Source organism: Rattus rattus, chromosome 2, assembly GCF_011064425.1.
Source record: "Rattus rattus isolate New Zealand chromosome 2, Rrattus_CSIRO_v1, whole genome shotgun sequence".
Lineage (NCBI taxonomy): Eukaryota > Metazoa > Chordata > Mammalia > Rodentia > Muridae > Rattus > Rattus rattus.
In genome coordinates this window covers 124,764,428-124,782,154 of record NC_046155.1, presented here as the reverse complement: position 1 = coordinate 124,782,154, position 17,727 = coordinate 124,764,428, and the positions used below count along the sequence as shown (strand labels likewise).

At 47.1% G+C, this 17,727-nt stretch overlaps 1 long non-coding RNA gene across 3 annotated transcripts; it reads right to left on the bottom strand.

Annotated features, from left to right (window-relative positions):
* Positions 1-2,500: 2,500 nt before the first annotated feature.
* On the bottom strand, positions 2,501-14,764 carry LOC116891963. Of its 3 annotated transcripts, none has more exons than XR_004386881.1 (4): positions 14,679-14,764; positions 13,265-13,396; positions 9,804-9,933; positions 2,501-2,967 (listed from the first exon to the last, which is right to left on the bottom strand). It is a non-coding gene; the product is annotated as an uncharacterized LOC116891963 (long non-coding RNA). The 3 variants fall into 3 exon arrangements; XR_004386880.1 differs by lacking the exon at positions 14,679-14,764 and adding an exon at positions 14,286-14,460 and having other exon boundaries at positions 9,804-9,938; XR_004386879.1 differs by lacking the exon at positions 14,679-14,764 and adding an exon at positions 14,286-14,460.
* Positions 14,765-17,727: the final 2,963 nt, after the last annotated feature.

The following is a 17,727-nucleotide window of genomic DNA, read 5'->3' as shown; positions in this document are numbered from 1 at the left end:
ACACCACACATGGGGACATTTTTTCCTCCTACTTTTCTTCCCCCACCCTGGTGTCACAGGGTGAAGATGCCGTCAACAGGCACTGAGCCGCTGTAGAACATGCAACTTGCACTGCAGTGCCGGGAAGCCAGCTCCAGCTTGAGGCCCAGAACAAAGGTCTCTCTCAGCCTCTCTCATCCCTGGACTCACTTGTTGATAAGTAGGTAAGGCCCTCACAGTTTCATGCACTTGAGTGTTTGGCTACAGAGAGCAGCAGCATTATTACCAAGGATGGCCTTGTCAGAGGAAGTGTGTCACTGTGGGGATGGGCTTTGAGGCCCAGCGAGGTAGTTCCCTCCTAACAACCTAGGGAGCAAATGTAGAGCTCTCAGATCCTTCTCCGGCACCACATCTGTGTCTGCATGCTGCCATACTTTCCACAATGACAATGGGCTAAACCTCTGAAACTGTAAGCCAGCCAAATTAAAGGTTTTCCTTTAAGAGTTATCATGGTCATGCTTGTCTCTTCACAGCAATAAACCCTAGGATACCAGTAACTACAGGGCCTGGGACAAAAGTGACTTTGTCAGTCTCCAGAGACTGAGACAGACTGTTTTCCATAGACAGTTCTCCACAGAACTCAAGGACCCTGTCTTAGCAGGACCAAATCTTCTGTAGGCTAAAAGTACCCTGGTCCCTCTTCTGTCCCCAGACCAAGCCTTCAGCAACACCCATAAAAAGTCCTCCCAGCATAAATGTGTCATCTACAAAAGAGGTGACAGTAGAGGGTCAGGTTCCAAGCCACCCTCTCTCCATGTTCTACTGAGGCTAGCATGACACCAAACGGTCCAGGCAACTGGTATACCTTGTCGGGCCTCAGCAGTGAGTCTTCACCAAAGCCACCTGGACTCAGCAGGACTCCCAGTGTACACCGGTCAACTGGAGAAGGCCCAGGTCACCTGTCCCTCTAACTTCCTGTGGTTAAGTGCTGCAGACCACCCAGGGGAGTGTGTCAGCAGAGGGACCAAGGCTTGGATTTCAGGTAGAGAACGGATTCGGCGTGACAGACAGACACAAACTCAAGGTGTGTGCTGTGCAAAAAGCTTTACTTCTTGGCACAGATTTAAGCAGTTAGAACAGGTCCATCATAATTGGCAGTCATCCAGCTCTCATTCATCACCGCACCAAATGTCCCTTGCAAGGAGGAAAGCTGAACGTACAGTCCAGGAAACAATTCTCAGCCACAAACAATAGTTTAGAAAACTGCAGTTATACTGCCAGACTTGTGGGCACCAGGTATTCATTCAATATTTACCTTTGTTTTAATAAAGTTTAAACTCTATGACCCCTCAGAATAAAAAGGAAACTTTTGTAACCATTCTATAATTTCTTTCATTTCTTGCTCAATGTTAGTTTCTTTTTTCCTTCTAGTTAACTCTTGATAAGTTTGCTCAACTTGTTGAAACTTATCCATGATCTTTCTAAAAGAGTCTCTACTATTCTGAATCATGCTAAACAAAACTTTCCCAAAGCGGGGGAAAGGCTTTTCTGGAGCAGTCATGTTCTTAGTAGTTGCAATTAATTTCTCTCCTATTTGCTGGGATCGAATGGGTGCAGCAGTTGAATCCATCGCAGTCGTTGAGCTCATCAGGATCAGGATGGTGTGAGACGTTTCCGTCTCTGAACTTTCAGTTCCTGAGACATCTAAAGGTCCATGACCATCTTCCCACACTGCTACATTCTTAAAATCAGATATTGTTGACAGGCTTAAAGTTGCTAAGATCACCAAGGCTAGAACACAGAAGGCACCTCCACCGCAAGCATAGACCCTAGTCATCATCTATTTGTAGGGAGACTGCCAGGACCTCCAGGAGGCCAAGCCATTCCAGGCACAGGCCTCTGTTCTGGATAGAAACGAAGCACAAAACCATCAGGTCCAATCAGGGGCAAACATATATCCTGATTTATTTCCCGCCCGTGTACCTCCCCACTACCTGTGAACGAGCACATCCAGTGTGGTGTGTCAAACAAAGTTGTTTAGGGGAGCGGAAAACATGGCTGTTGTCTCCCACCACCAGCAGCCTCCAGCCTTTCAGGAACGTGGGCCACAACAGAGGTATTTTTGTTTAGTGGGTCCCTTAGGCACCGTAATTGAAACTTAAAATAGTATAGCATTGTCTCTCACATCCTCTCCTCGAGTTGTATCCCGAGTCGAATCGCTGGCTCTGCGATGGGTACCTGTTTACACTGGGATCTAACAGCCATCAGCTTAACAGTACCCAGGCAGGAATTATTATCTAGTTAAGGCACTAATGAGCAAGAGGCAACAGTAATCGGCTGAAATACAAGGGTCAAAGACCCTGAGATGGCCAACAGAGTTACTAACTAGGAGGAGAGTGAGGATGAGAACGGGGAACAGCCATTTTTGGAAAATTTCTTTGAGTACAGTCAGATTACCTCTGATGATCCCTGAGTGGTTTGTATACAACCAACAGTTTCCTCTTAAAGCCACGGAACACCTCCCTGTCACTTTGAACAACTACTTCAGCTGATGAATCTACCTGTTGATAGGGCTGGGTCTCTCTGAGTTGAACAGGAATCTTTCCTGGTATGCCAATAGGCACTATAGGTAGCCATTTTGTCCCCTACACCAGGGAATGCCCTTTCGATCTAACATTCCAGCCTGTCGGGGACAAGGGGCGACGCACTCTCTTCTGTAGCTACTTCCTGCTGAGACAAGGACGTCGCCAGGGCTTGGGAAGGCTGGAATGTTAGTCAAAGGCAGGGAGGGGATTCAGGTAATGGGACGTACATCAGGAGCATCCGGTTAGATGACCCAGCAGAAGACACAGGGAGCGACATCGGCGACTGGTTCACAGCCGCATTTATCGAGTCCAGAGCTCAGGGCCGTTTGGAGCAGTTTGTAGTCCATAGTTGATTCCTGGATGGTGTCTGTCAGCCAAGTGGAAATCTGCTGAGACAGACAGACTTGGGACAGAAGTTAAAGTTTAGGACCTTAAAGGAAAATCTTACATTTGGAAACTGGGGGGAGGGGGGGATCCTAAGACCAGGGGAGAGAGGCCACCCTCGGGAATAGGCAGATGAGAGGCTTACTCCGTACTAATCTGGAGTCCCTTTGACCCGTGAGAGGTGAGTCCAAGACTTAATGACTCCTTCCATGCCCTGAAGCTTACAAGGATTTTTTGTTTGTTAATTTTTACGTATATAGGTGTTCCCTGCATGTGTCTGTGTACCTTACACATGCCCAATGAGACCAGAAGAGGTCTGGAACTGGAGTCACAGACAATTATGAGCTGTCACATAAGTGCTGGGAATTGAACCCTGATCCTCGGGAAGAGCCACCAGTGCTCTTAACCGCTGGACCATCTCTCCAGCCCCTTACACAATTTTTTTTTTTTAGCTTACAAAAAGATAAAAGTCTTAGATACGCTAGCATTAAACTCCACATCATAGAAGAACTAGTTACCAGGTATCTGGTAAGCAGCCGGAGTAGATACAAGCCTTTGAGTCCTAGCGAAAGCCCTGGCTTTGGGTTAGAAAGCATAACCACTCTTGTCTCGGTGTGGAGGGATGGACGTATAGATTGGCCACAGATGTTTGTAACATGACGAGAAGCACCTTTAAGTCTACACTCAAAGACAACTGAAGGGAGTTTAAAGCGGTGAACTGTGACTGAATAGTAGGCAGCCCGTGCTCCGTCAGCTAGCTTATCACAACTCCGTTGATAAACAGTAAAGTTCTGAACTCTTAAAGTCTTAGTATTAACACCAGCACAGATGGGCAAAGAAGTCTGAAACCTTCCCCACTTTTCAGATCATTTTCTTATGCCGCTGTAACTTGCACCTTAACTGGCTTCAGACCCTCAGAACTTTCACATCCTCAGACCCCTTCTACACCTCTGAACACTCAGAACTTGCAAAGACTTTGAAACTGTCTCTTTCCTCCATCCAATCACTCATCAGAGACTCGAACGGCTATTACAGAGAACAGTCAATGCGAAGCAAGTTTAAATAAAGGGACAGTAAAAAGCTACTTCTGAAACCTGCCTGTATTTTAACTCAAAGCCTTTCAGCAAACCTGTCTGCCGTTTCTTAACAAGAGACCTAGTAACTCTGAGAGATCGCAGGGCTTGGTCTTTACCTATGAAATGGAGTGAGGTGGCTGAAGCCTCGTGTGAAGGAGCTACTGACAAACTGACAAACCTGTAGTTTGCCTGGCCGTCAATACCATCAGAGAGCTGAGAAGGATAAATTAGACCAGGGAGTGTAATCCAAATGGCCTATGTAGCAATTAAAACGACAGAGACTTATCCATTACCTAGCAGCCAACCCACCAGGTTCCTGTGGTGCCCATGGCTTCGTTGGGGGCACATCGATCTTCTGTGGCCAGGCCTGGCAAATCTGAGAAGCCTTCTTCCTGTGGAGGAGGAACCTGAGAGACTGACCTCACTTTGTCTTGGCAAAATGGGGCAATCAACTCTCCAGTGTCCTGCTTGTCCACAGATTGGGCAGGGTTCAGCACTCGAGGCATTGGGGCAGTTATGCCCGGTGGTTAGCATTGCCACACTACTGTAGGTAGAGTTGCTGGTGCCCCGTTTACCTTCTTTAGAGACCTCAGGGTGAGCGCTAGGAGCTGGGGTCTCTGTCACAGCCAGTTTTTCCCATTAAGCATTTGAAATGCCACTTCAGCAGATCTCTGATGACTTTGAGGACCACAATTATTAAGGATACCTGAGCTAAACAAACTTCCCTTCTTTTTAGTTACTTGTTCTAGGCTCGACCTTAAAGACACATACTGGAGGCTAAATAAAGCTCTTGTCCTGTAATTAATTACATTAGTACTGTGGTAGTTTGAGTAGGCTTGGCCTGAGGCACTATGGGGAGATGTGGCCTTGTTGGAGGAATTGTCACTGTGAGACCCTCCTCCTCGCCATGTGGGAGCCAGTCTTCTCCTGTCTGCCTTTGGATCAAGAGGTGGAACTTTCGGCTCCTCCAGAGACATGCCTGCCTGGATGCTGCTATGCTCCCCCACTTGATGATAAAGGATTGAACCTGTGAACCTGCAAGCCAGCCCCAATTAAATGTCCTTTGGAAGAACTGCTTTGGTCACGGTGTCTCTTCACAGCGATGGAAACCTAACACAAACACTTAACAAGAATACAGGTGCGGTTTTGAATACATCAAACAATCGCATCTTTTAAGAGGATTATTAAACTGCATAAGAAGATTATTAAACTGCATATCTTAATCACCTTGAACAATTTACAGTAATTAGCTCTATCCATGTTAGGTTTAGCTTTTAAAATATTCTAAAATGAAGCTTTTCTAGTATAAAAACAAAGCTTTGAATCGTAAATGAGACTAGTCTATAGGCAGACTGGCAACTTTCCTGGTCCTCTCACAGTGTACACTACAGGATTTCACAGCGCCTTATATGACTCAGTTTCTCAAACTAACTAAAGCTTAACAGTTAGCAAAGAGGCTAGACATACATTTTTGTTTGTTTGTTTGATTTTTGAGACAGGGTTTCTCTGGGTAGTCCTGGCTGACCTGGCACTCAGAGATCTGCCCACCTCTACCCGGAGCTGGGATTAAAGGTGTGCACTGCCACCACCCAACACACATTCCCTTTTTTTTTTAATTCACATTACATCCAGGTAGCTGTCCCCCCTCCCAATACCCCACTCTCACAACCCGTCCCCCTACCCCCACCCCTCTTCCTCTGAGAGTAGAGCCCCGTCTCCCCGACCCCAGTATCCCCCCACCCTGACACATCAAGTCTGTAGGGCGCACGCAGCAGTTCTGGCACATAGATTTAACCCTCAGTAGACCTTAGGTAAGGAGAGACATTCTCTCCCTCTAAGCCTTCACTGCCGCGGTTCAGCACAGTCCCCATGTCATGGCAAAGCCCAGCCACAGTATTACTCATTGTTGCTCCACAACTGCCACTTTGCCACTGTTCTGGATTGTGACGAACACGTGACCCACATCGCACAAGCACACATGGCTCCCATCTCCCTGGTAGATAGGCTTTGCCTGACCGATTAGGTCACTGCCTTGCTGTTTCCCAAGGTAGGAATAGCCTAGTTTCTGGCATTCAGTGTTTAGCACTAACTCTTAGGCCTTTTATTTATATCTTAAGGTCACATACTAATAATATAAACATTTTATAAACTTACAAGGTCCCATAGCTTGATAAATTTAAATACTTTAAAAAGCTGTTCATTTTTAAAAAAATCCAGTTTTTTTTTTTTTTTGTACATTTAAACTTTCTATAAAACTCCAAAATTTCCTCTTAAAGTTTAAAAATCTCTCAACTGTGTGCTCTGGCAATATCAAAAAATAAAGTACTTTTAAAAAAAATTTCAACAGGGAAAAATGGGGCACAATCAAGGCAAAACCAAACTCCACAGTATAAGCAGTTTAATGCTCAATGTCTGGGATTCACCCACAATCCTTTGGGGCTTTCCCAGGAGGCTTGGGTCACCTCTCTGGACCCACCTTTGGTGACACACAGGGCCCGCCTTTTAGGTCCCAGCTGGCTCCATTTAACTGTGGCTGGTATTTCCAGTGACAATCACATGGTATGAACATTTCCAAAACAGCTAGCATCCCCAATTTACAACTGGGTTCTCCTATGGAACACATTGGCAAGCCTCAGCCTCTCTTCAGGACACACACTGGAAAGCCTCCGCTCTTCCCGATGAGTAGTTAAAACATAATTGGCTCTTACACTAGAACCAGAGAATCCCAAGTTCAAGGATTGTCTAACTACTTAGCATGACTAAAAAGGAAAAAGAAGTCATTGCTTATATTGTGGGAATGGCCTTTGGGGTCCTTGAAGCAGTTGCATCTAAAGGTGTCTGTCCCCTGAGGAGGCACAGTTCCGCAATAAGGAAAAGACACTTCTAATATGGAAGTGAAGAAGACCAGATTGAACCTGCCAACCACAGCAGAATTCTGGAACCCAGGCAACTCCTTGGAGGGTTGAGCAAAGGGTACCTGCTGGGGCCCTAACAGGCTGGTCGCCATACTCCTAGGTGCATGAGTGTCACTCCAGGAGTACTACTTCTCCCTTGACCAACACCTCCCCAGCCAGAAAGGATTCTGCAGGGCAGACCCTGTCTTTTCCTCCCTTGTTTAACCCCTCTGCTATTGCTCAGCATGCCATGGGACCTGTGCTGATGGGGGCCATGGTTGGCATCCTCAAAGACAGGTAGCCTCCTCTTTCTTGGTTATAGTAATTTTTTGAAGAATGTTAGCAGACTCAATGAACCAACCACTCCTAGGGGGAAGGGAGGCAGCTCCCAGGCAAAATTCATTTGCTAAACAATTCATTTGCTTGGTGGGAAGGATCAAAGCAGAGCAGGGGCACCCAAGCTAGGCTGAGGGGTACTCCTGAGGACGTCCAGTTAGTCCCACCAGATGAGGATAAAGACCACTGAACACAAATTATGGCCAATTCAAAGCAAGGTTTAATCTGTGCACAGAACAGCCAATCTGGCGGCCATCTCCCCATAAAGTTTGAGTTCTGGAACTGAAGGGGGTGGGGTTTTGCAAGCAGGAAGAACAAGGCAGTTAAGGAAATCTTCTCAGAACATCTGGTACAGAACATTCTTTGGTTATGGGATGGGGTACAGCTAAATTCTGAGAAGCAGACATTGGAACGTAAGTTTTACAGTAAACAGAGCCTCGAAACGACTCCTGGCCTTCAAATGGACTTGAACTGGTTTCTGACTCACCTGTCTTATGTGTTCCTGTCACATAAGCCTCTTGGAAGCAAACATTTCTGGCTATTGTAATGGCTACTAGTGGCAAGCATTTTAGCATTCTCTATTTGTCCAAAGACAAGCCTTGTGAAGCACTAGAAAGTCGTAGGAAACATCAGGAGTATGAGGAGACCTGCGGCAGCTGAAACAAGGGCGGTTAGACAGGGTGACCAGTTACATAGGGACTGGCACCAACTGTTCCCTTCCTGTCTGTCTAAGTGTTTGGTTTTCAAATTGTTTCTTACCATAGCTCAAGTTTCTCTAGGCCTGAATGGTCAGCACAAAAACAACAGGTTTCAGGGTTGGGGATTTAGCTCAGTTGTAGAGCGCACGCCAAGCAAGCGCAAGGCCCTGGGTTCGGGCCCCAGCTCTGAAAAAAAAAAAAAAAAAAAAACCAAAACCAAAAACAACAGGTTTTGCTGATGACTACTCACAGCCCTCCTTGTTTCATGAAGAGTAAGTCAAGCAAACCTTCTATTCTGTAAAAATTATCTCTGCCAGAGAATCCACCTAACCTTCTAATCTAGGGACTGAGTCTTTTATAATAACCTTAAATCCTATTTAACTTTAGCATTCAGAGTTTTGAACCCTGATCTTGCAGGACCAGGGCTGATGTTCCTAGTGCTGTAGGCCCTACCATCCCTGAATTCACTAAAGGTGGGACTCATAGAACCGCCCGCTTTGGTTGAGGGTGGTGAGGTGTCTTGGCTAGATGCAGCCAGCCTTCATCCCCACCGGAAATGTCAACTAGAGGAAGGACACAAGTGAGGATGCACAAAGGCGAATGGGTCCTGTGGACAATGCGGGAAGCCAGCGGGCACTTGTGATAGCATCGGTAGAAGGTCACCAAACATCGGCAGAGGCAGGAGGGAATAGCTGCTGACCCTGTGCTAGTCAGGAGCTGAACAACGGTTGCACAATGATACAAATATGGAGCAGCTAGGGAGCCTGAAGTTTCTGACAGGAAACAGTCCTTGTCCTTGGACCTCACCTAGGGATAGCTTGGGCTGGGAGCAGGAGTAGGCATCAGCAGAAGCTTGTGGCAATGCTGGGAGTGACAGATTGCAAGTCATTCCTACATAATAGGTGGGTTTGGGGTCGAGGCAAAACCATCAGTCCTGTGTCAGGTTAGGTGTAGAATGATGGAGGAAAGGTTGCTGCTAGCATAGTCAGGAGAGGAACTTCCATGGGAGCAGTGGATGGAGGTAGCTTAGGAGAGGATAGAAACAGGCAAGACGATAGGTGGGGTCTTTGGAATGTGGGCGTGCTGGAGGAGCCTGGGGATTTGGGAGGTCTCTACTGGGGCCTAAGGGTTTAAGTTCTTCTTGTCTTAACCTTTACTGCTACATGGTAATTGAGGAACTGGGATCCAGCCCACCTGCACAAGGCCAAATTCCCCAGCCACTTCCTACACTCCAATGTGAATTTTCAGAAGAATCCAGAAATGTTCCAGAGTTTAGGTCAGGGAATACAATGTGACATGACCCCGACCGACAATTAAGCATTGGTTTTAGAGGGCTTGGGAGTTGTGGCAAGAATATCTATCATGTTTTGCCTTAAGGCAGTCAGGGTGACAGTCTTGGAGCTCCAAGAGGCACAGTGGTTGGCATTAGTGCCCTGGCAGGATTTGCTTCCCTGGGCTGGACAGATGCAAACCAGGATACCTCCTAAGTTTTTCTCCAAGTGTAAATGTCCACAGCCCGTTCTAGGATGGAAGGGAAAGTGTTTGCCATCATCAGCTTTCAGATCAGGCTGACGGCAAGTTATAATGGTATCCATCACCTGACCTGTATCAGCGAGTCCAAGTGGGTTGTCCACCTGAGTTAATTATATCCAGGGTAAGAACATAACCCAATAGATCAAGACTAACGTTATGGCTTCCACAGTCTAAGGAGTAAAAGCAGGTCAGCAAGAAAACATTAAACCTTAGAGATCTTAACTTGGAGGGGATCCCATTCAATTTCTGGTTTTGGTGGCCCTCTTCTTCCACAGGATCCTCTGGTACCTTCTTAAGATGTGACTAGCAGCAACTTACCAGCACTGGGCATCCAGAGAATCCTGATAGAGGGGCATCGTCTTGGTTCCATCCAGTGAGTCTTGAAATGGCAGTGTCATCAGGTTGGAACAGGTGGGTCAGGCAAGCAGTGCCCGGTCAGTTGGGCAGCCTAGACTTGAGGAAAGATCTCATCCAGAGTTAACTGTAATCCCTTCAGGGATTCAGAGACTAGGAAATCTGTTATTAGCCCTTGATGTTGTTACCCAGGGGGTCACTGGGAGTGGCTGTCCATAAATTACTTCACGTGGAGTGAATTTTTTGAAGTAAGGGTGCAACAGGCCCTTAGTGGGGGCAAAAAGCAAGAGGTCAACACAGTTACCATCAGTCTCAAGAGCATATTTAGTGAGAGTTTCTTTTAAGGTCCTGTTCGTTCTTTCTACCTTCCCTGGGCTCTGAGGATGACACATGCTATGTAGCCTCCATACTGAGGGCTTTTGAAGTCATTTGAGACAGTTTGGTCATGAAGGCCAGGCCACAGTCAGACCCCAAAGTTAAGAAGAGGCCAAATCTGGGGATGATTTCCAGCATTAATTTCTTAGCTACTATCTGAGCTGTTTTCATTAAGGTTGGAAAGCCCAAGACAGTGTTGATAAAGACCAGAAAGTATTTATTATATCCATGTGGCCCTTGCTTGATTTCAGTAAAGTCAAATTCCCAAAATTCATCAGCTAAAAGGACCTTGACTTCAGTGCCCTTGGGGCAACATAGCCTTTTCTGCATTTACCTGAGTGCAGGCTAAGCACTTAAGTCTCACTTAAGTCTTGGTCAAGGGCATCATCAATAGACCATTGGGGAATTGCTGAAACCCTAAGATAAGCAGGTTCAGGTCAGGTTAGTCCATTCAAATGCAAAGATACATTTAGTTTTGACAAAGGAAGGGGGAAAAATGCATCCTTTCAATCCAGGACTGTATAAACCCTTTGCAGCAGCATGCTGAGCAGAGAATAAGGGTGGGGAATAGTTGGGCAAATAGTTCCCACCCACATATCATTCCCCGTAAATCCTGGGTCTTGATCCCCTGATGGAGTACTGTCCCACTCCAATGGGCACAACCTCAGCAGAAGCTGAACTATCACTGGCCACCCATGCTCGCCCCTTCCAGGACTGTCTTTAGCCCAAACACTTGGAAACATCTCTGAAAGTTGTTCGTTTCATTTCTCTTTAGTGGCCTGGTTGGACCCTGGTGACAGAGGAGGTACTTCTAGCTTAAGGGACAGGTGGGGAACAGGATAGGAGGTCTCTTCCCAGCAGAGTGAACAGGCGCATTCAGGGACAGCGATGAAAGAATGAGTCACTGCCCTCTTCCCTGGATTAACAGTCCACTTTGTAGTCCGTTTATATTTTTGACTTCCCCTGTTGCCCCTGCATTTCCACTGTTTGATTGACAGGGGGCCCCAAGGGTTTTTTGTGACACCAATGTGAAGTTTCCTAGTTTGAATTTACAGATTGACCCCAACTGAATAAGACTACCATAGGCTCCTGGGGGCCTAATTTTAAAGAGCTATGGCCCCACTATGCTCTTAAAGCTAAAACTGGCCTCGACGGGAGCAGGCCCTTCTTCGATTAGGGCATTCATTTTTCCAGTGGCCCAGTCTCTTGCAGTAAGCACATTGGTCTCTTCGCAGTCTTTGTGGTCTCTGTCCATGACTGAAGGTGTCACAGGAATTCCGTGAGTTGACCAGAGTCTCAATCACTGTTCTTATTATCAGATCTTGTTCACTCTCTCTACTGTCAAACACTCTCTGGGCTATTGACAATAATTCTGACCTAGTCATGTCTTCAAATCCATACACTCTTTGGATTGCATTACGTATGTCTGGGGCCGAATGGTCTACGAAGGTTCGGTTAATCTCCTTGACATTTATGGAGTCTTCTGGATCTATGGGCGTGTATGTGCGGTATGTCTCCAGGAGGCGTTCGAGGAAGTCTAAAGGCGATTCCTTTGGACCTTGTCTAGTACACATCACCCTGAGGAAGTCATTGGGCTTCCGGGCTGCCTGTTTTATTCCCTCTAACAAAGCCTGGTGGTAATTACTGAGTGCCCTCCTATCTTCCTTTGTCCTATAGTTCTGGTCGGGTCTCCATGTAGGTAGGACACAGTCGACCACATCTGCCCTCCATCTGCCAGTCCGTGTGCCCAGTCTGAGAAATGCTTGCGCTGCCTCACTCAGAATCCGGTTCCTCTCCTCTGATGTGAAGAAGATGGTTAAGATAGTCTCACAATCATCCCAAGAAGGAAAGTGGACGGAAAAGATGAACTCCATTAAAGAGACCAGGGAACTTGGGTTTGCACTGAAAGAAGGGTACTGCATCTTCCATTTAAAGAGATCAGTGGTGGTTAAAGGAACATAGGCTATACAGTTCCTGTCTGTGCTGAAAGGAGGGTTCTGGGTGTTCCAGTCATGAAGATCAGTGGCGAGAGACCTGGTGAGAGAGGAGGACTGGGGCTGCTGTGGTATCTGAAGAGAGTTCGAAGAGTAAGGAAGTAACGCCCGATCCGATGTGGGGAGGGGAAAGGACAGGGAGTGATCCAGCTGCTGGGGTAGAGGTTGGGGTTGAGGTGAGGGCTGAGGTGGGGGTTTGGATTTGGGTGGGGGTTTGGATTTGGGTGGAGGTTTGGATTGAGGTGAGGGCTGGGGTGGGGGTTTGGATTTGGGTGGGGGTTTGGATTTGGGAGGGGGTTTGGATTGAGGTGAGGGCTGAGGTGGGGGTTTGGATTTGGGTGGGGGTTTGGATTTGGGTGGGGATTTGGATTGAGGTGGGGGTTTGGATCGAGGTGGGCACTGATATGGGCGAGGCGGTGGGGAGTCCTGTATATCAGAAGTTTTGGAGGTCTTCTGGTCCCCTGGTATGGATTCCTGAGGGCTCCTTCTTGAGATGACTGATGTAGGACCTCTTTGTCTATTTTTGAGCATATAAAACTGGATCCAGATGGGAGGATTTGATGTTGCTTCTGCCCATGGCAAAATGTATCCTTGGTGGCTGGGTATGTTGATGACAGCACTTACTAGGGCCCATGCCACCTCAGGGTCGAAGGTGCCCTCAGAGGGCCACTGGACCCCAAACATAGGCCATTGCTGTTTGCAAAAGGTCTTAAGACGATCCTTAGTAATGGGGTAGTAATAAGCTTTCTTAACTGCCGGGGTGTAAAGTTTGTCAAAATGTTTCAATACACAGTTTAAGGGTGTATCAGGTTTACTAGTCTTATTACCCATTTTGTCTTCCAGTCACCCCAAACCCAAACCTCAGAAGACTCAGGACAAAGAAACAGAAAAGGCTAACAAAACAGAATAGGGCACACAGAGCCAAGAATCAAGAATGTAGTGTGACCTCTCCCTAGTGCCCTGGACAGGAGCTCCTGTATCTCCTAAAACACTGTACCCAAATGGGATCCTAAGGGAACCAGGACCAGATGTTACATAAGGAAAAGAATGACTTACCAATGGAGGCTCCTCATACAGGTGCCTTCTGGTTTTCTTTTGGTGCAGCTGTGGACCTCGTAACTGAAATCAAGCCTGCAGGGGCCTTGGAACGTCTCAAGGTGCACACCCTGAGAAGTGGCCCTCCAGTCCCTGAGGTCGAAAGGAAGGATCCAGGTTCGGAATTTTGATGGGGATTTGTTAAAGCCTGTACCAAAGCTTAAACCCCTCCCCCGCTACTTAACTGTAACCCTTCTGACTCACACTTGCCAGCCACCTCATATTGCTGACATTTTGGCTCAAAGAGCGATCAAGTTGACCGTATATCTTGTTATGTTCTGAGGTTCTTGGAAATTCCCCAACCACAGCCTTCACTGAGGACCAATCAAAATAGAAGTCAGCTTGAACTGTTATGTCTGAACTAGCAACAACTTGGACCAGGCAGACCCCCCTGCAGCCCTCCCTGTACCTGCTTATGAGCTCATTATGGGTTTTTACCTATATAAACTGACCCTAGAAAACATCCGGGGTTGTAGCTTTCAGGTCCTGAGAATATGAACTATATCTCTGATTGTTCAGTCTTGGGGTGTGCGTTCAATAAACTATCCTTGCCTGACTGAAATCTATGTTTATGTGGTTTATGGGGCGACTCCTGGACCCTAACAGTTTCTTATGTCACCGGAGCCTCCAAATATCAATCCCGCCGAAGGAGGATAAAGAACACCTTACTCTGTGCACAGCAAAGTTTGTGCGGTGGCTGTCTCTTTTATTTTTTTTTTTTTTCTTTTTTTTCGGAGCTGGGGACCGAACCCAGGGCCTTGCGCTTGCTAGGCAAGCGCTCTACCGCTGAGCTAAATCCCCAACCCCCCATAGTTCTCTTAATAGGACAAACCCACAGGGAGCGGTATTTTGCAAGCCGGCAAGTTTACAGAGAGCACAAGGCAGTTATAGAATTCTTCCTGGACCATTTGGTACGAAACATTCTGAGGTTGTGGGATCGGGTGCAGACTAATTCCAAGGAACAGAATCTTAAAACTTTTACCTAACTTAGGAAGAGTCTCAAAATGGTTCCTGGTCTTAAATGGAGTCCATCTGCTTTTTCGATCCAAACTCCCCGACACAGCGAACCCGACCAGAGGTCCCACACGTCTCCGGACGCTCCTCTGGCAGGAAGGCGGTCCGATAATGGGCACGGAGAGCACCGTCAGCCAGGACTCAACTGGTACTCACCGTGCAGCCTACGCGCTGCAAATCCCCGCCCCGCCCCCCGCCACTGATCACCCCACCCCCACCCCCCCCCCCACCACGGTCTTCCAGCCCAAGCTGGTTGTGCCGCCAAAAAGCCAATTTCTCCCGAATTCCCGCCCCATCTTGCAAGTCCGAAGCATAGAGGCCAATTAGAGGCCGTAGTTTTGTGAAGGATGGCCCGACGAACCCGTAATACAGCTGCATGTGAAGCAAGGGGTGGTCGCCCGGCCGCTGGTCCAGCAAGAAGAGGTCTGGCACCGAGAGGGAAGCTACTGCCAAGTGATATTCTCTCTCTCTCTCTCTCTCTCTCTCTCTTTCTTTTCTCAGAGCTGGGGACCGAACTCAGGGCCTTGGCTTGCTAGGCAAGCGCTCCACCACTGAGCTAAATTCCCAACCCCCACATGATTCAAGCATTGCCTTTCCACCTTGGAGGCCTGAGTCGGATAAAGACCCAGCAATGCCAGTGTGTGGTGGCCTATGCCTTTAATCCCAGCACTCCAGAGGCAGAGGAAGAAGGATGTCAGCTCCTGGCCAGCCTAGACAACAGTGAGTTCCAAGACAGCTGGAGCTGTTACAAAGAAACCTGGACTCCAAGAAAGGAAAACAAACAAAAAAGAAAAAAGAGAAATATAGAAGCTGTCACCACATACCTTTAACTCTCTCTCTCATAAACACAATGGAGGTGAACCATCTATCAGCTTTAACAAAAGGTCCAATTTCTCTAAAGCCAAAAACTAGCAAATATAACTAGTCCTGTAATAAGTAAAGAATTGTAGCTGCTGACATAACATTCTAAAAATGAACTGTTTAGGTCCCAACCGTTTCGCTGGAGAATTCTGTTAGATATCCAAAGAATCAACACCGAAAATACCAGGAGAGAAATACTGCAGACATGAACGTGGTTGGATGACCCTTACCTCATCTAATCTGCTGGGTTTTGTTTTCAAAAGATGTTCTGTTCTTTCTCCTGACCAACACGGTTTGCATCCCAAACCCAGCCATTGAAGAGTTAAATTTCAAAAAGTTAGTCTCAAACAAAGTCCAGACGTGCCTGAGAGAATTTGAGATAGGGCTCACCAGCCCGACTATCAGCTCCCAAGGACACTGGCCATCTGGAGCCACCCCCTCCCCTTCCTTCACTCCCTGAGGTTGGGTCATCCCCCTGCTGCAGTGAGATGAGTTGCCCTGCCCACATTGCTGATATGCTAGATTGCACATATGCTTTGTTCATGTAACTCCGTGCCAATAGTAACTGTGCACCCTTTGTATTAGCCAATTATGTGTATCCACACGAAACCCCTGGTTTTCCCTATATAAGCTCCTGCCTAGAGAGGCTCGGGGCTTGACTCAATCTCCTGTGTCAGCCTGAGATCTCGTAAATAAAACTGCCTCTTGCTGATTACATCAAGACCGGCTACTCCTGTTTCCTGGGGGTACCCCAACCCGTGACTGGAGCGAGAGTCTCCCCAGGTTTGGGGGTCTTTCACCATCTCCCTGATATGTCAGCATTCGAATAAAGAAACTTTTGCTGGCTCAAACTTGGGTTTTATAATTGAAGAAATTAAAATAAAAACTACAAAAGAACAGTAGACAAAGGGACAGGACAAAATGGGCCTGAGATATGCCCGGACAAGCCTGAAAACAAGGTCATGGGATTGTTCCAGGAACTAGCTAGCCACTACCAAACTCCCTGCTCTACAAATAGAGATAAGATGCTCTCCTACATTATGAACATTCCAGCCCGCCCGTACTGCTTGCTGATATGACCTTGTACCCATTTCCCTTGCTGATATATGAATTAACCAATCAAGTATAACCACGACGAATCCCCTTGCCTTCCCCTATAAAAATCCTTGAATTTCGAGTCTTGGGGTCGACTCCTCTGTCTCCTGTGTGAGATAGGAGCCGTCCCAGAGCTCTGATAATAAACTGCCTGTGTGCTTTACATCAAGGGCCGGTCTCTCGAGTTTCTTGGGGGAGTACAATCCCGAGACTGGAGTGGGGTCTCCTGAGAGGGGGTCCTACATAATGAAGTATTCCCAAATTTTCGTACCCTAACAGGTAAACAGTGTCTTCCAAGAACCAAGACAGAGTTTATTAGTCAGGTTCTCTAGCAAAACATACAAAATATAACGTCTGTCTGTTTGTCTATCTCTATCTCCATAGATAGATAGATAGATAGATAGATAGATAGATAGATAGATAGATAGATTTGTTTTGATTTTGATTTTTGATTTTTGAAGACAAGGTCTCTCTATGCAACCCTGATTGTCCAGGAACTCTACGTAGGCTGGCCTTGAACTCAGATCTGTCTGCCTCTGAATCCTGGTATAAAAGATGTGTGCCACTCTGCTGGGCCAACTTCATTTATAATTTTTCAAAGTTTAATAGATTGGCTGACACCACAGCGGGTTGGATAATCCTACAATAGTCATCCCGATGCTGAGGGCCAAAGAACTCAGTGAGTTACTTTGGCCAGGAAACCAGTGCCTTCAGGGTGAGGGAGAACAGCAAGTTGGTCAGCCCGATTCGAACGTTGAGGGCCTGGAAGCTCCCTCCAGAGCCCTTGGTGGGATTCTGCAGGAAAGGCCAGGAACCAGGTGACTGAGATCTTCAAGCCACGGCAGCACCCACAGGGCCATTCTCTTCATTTCAAGAGAAGTGAACTCCACCTGTGCTGGCTGCCTCCTCCTTCTTTATTAATACTTGGGGGCTACTGGACAGGACCAGTCACAGTCATGATAGGTCTTCACCCAACTCAGTTGCTGACTCAAGCACCAACCACTCTAGAAACACCCTCACAGACACACCCACGGGCCTGTGCTCCTCTCCCTGTGACATCTCTCAAGCCAATCAAGCTGACAACCAAGAAGTCAGTACAGGAAGGGACACCCCAACCTCCTTGATGTGCCCACTACCGCCTTGTCTCCAAAACCAGCCAGTAAAACAGAGGGCAGAGAGAAAGTATATCTGATATTATCATGAACTTAAGCACAGACACCCCCTGTAAAACACGAGCAAAAAGAGTCCAGTGATGGCTACCCACAACAGGGTTGGGTTAATTCAAGGTAGACAAGGCTTGTTTATAATCCAACACCGATCGACATGCTCTGCCACATAAGGAACTTTCAAAAGCTCCTGACAGGATCCAGAACCCTTTGGGATCAAAGCTCTCAGCAACTTAACTGAATGCTATTGGATGGAGAGCGTCCATGTCCAGCTCACAACAGGTTTCC